The sequence below is a fragment of the Etheostoma spectabile genome, chromosome 22, assembly GCF_008692095.1.
Source record: "Etheostoma spectabile isolate EspeVRDwgs_2016 chromosome 22, UIUC_Espe_1.0, whole genome shotgun sequence".
Lineage (NCBI taxonomy): Eukaryota > Metazoa > Chordata > Actinopteri > Perciformes > Percidae > Etheostoma > Etheostoma spectabile.
The window spans coordinates 16087990-16089530 of NC_045754.1; the positions used below are offsets into that span (position 1 = coordinate 16087990).

Sequence of the window (1541 nt, forward strand, 5' to 3'; positions counted from 1 at the left end):
TTTATTGGCATTTCTTTAAACCAATCACATTTGTTTTGGGTGGCGCTAAGCGCCAGGCGGAGCAATGGTGCATCTGCCAAATAGCTTTGGGAAGGAACTTGTTTTGGTGGAACGTGTGTACGTTCAAAAGTTGTTTTAGTTGTGCAATAGAAAACTCAGATTAGACAGATGGTGCAGCTAGCTCTCTGGATTCACCCTGCAGACCATATTAGTTTGGTGGTGCTTTTGTTTTGGTTAATTGCTCAAATATTTAAACTGAGTTGGTAGTCTAGTTGTTAGCCCTGTGCTTCACAAATGGTCTTACTTTATATTTGTTTCCCTTTGTCTTCAGTTTGGTGGGTCAGTTATGTCTTTGTTAGGTCAGTTAAGTCCATTTCACTCAGTTTACGTGCAGTTAGTACAGCTTGGATTAAGTTCCGTTCAGTTGACATCTTTGATGTGAGACATATTTTGGAAATTGTTTGCTTAATGTTTGTGTATATAAAACCTAAGACTCCACATGCCTGCCAGCTCAGTGTCTCACTGTGACCACTGTCCTAAAGCAGTAGAAAAAAAATACTTTACATGAATTCTTTAATTGGGAGGTTGTTCTAACATGTTAGGAAACATTGTAAACCTACAATGGATTCATGGATGAATGGACATTGTGTTTTCAATGGACAACCTTTATGATTAATTGTCCACATCAACCTTTAGGACTCGGGAGCTCCTGGGTTCTAAACACATAACCTTGTTAAGCAGGCCCGAGACTGGGGCCGACTGACCGAAACCCATCTCTGAAACCTTGTTACACTTGCTTTGATGCACAGCCCAGCTCACACAGGCTACATTCTGTAGCTAAATGATGTCACATGACAATCCTGATGATTAGAATCCTCTTTTTTTAAATATGAGTGTGGATCTGTGTTCCTGATTCCTGCCCCTCAGATGGAAACATAATGCAATTTGCCACCTGTTACAAGTGCTGCGGCTTTATGAAAGCACCCCTGCGCTTCCTCCTGTCATTTGTCTGACAGGACAGAGGTCATCTTCTGATGCCCGATTCACGGTGGACAGGATGCTCTTTGATTTGTATTGGATGGATGATAATCTAATGACAATAGATGTCAGCAGAAAACTACACTTCCCGTAGACTTTAGGTTTGAATTGGGCCCTCAATGATGCCTCTTTTTGTACCATACTCAGGGTCCAGAAACCCTGGATGGTTACCTAAGGAGGCTGCAGAGTGTCCCCTGTAAAACAAGGAATGGTTTGATTTCAATTTAGTGCAAGCTACAGTGTCAGAACAGGGTCAACATGTGATCATGTCTAATCAGAAATTGACTCACTCATCACCTTTATAACTAACAAAACAAAAGACACAAAGGACAAAATATTGAATACAGAGGTAATATGTTTTTTTTTTCAGAGATGTGTCCTGTGTTGCTAGAAACGATTTACATAACTCTAGCTGACAAACAACGATTCACAGATCTACTTATAACCTTGAATGGTCATAATGGCAGCGGTGGGATTCGAACCCACGCCTCCAGAGAGACTGG

General features: G+C 41.1%; 1 protein-coding gene across 1 annotated transcript in view; it reads right to left on the minus strand.

The window, feature by feature from the left end:
• The window catches only part of LOC116672368 (trichohyalin), a 104091-nt gene that overhangs the window by 101888 nt on the left and 662 nt on the right, over positions 1-1541 (minus strand). The gene's annotated exons all lie outside the window — the stretch shown is intronic.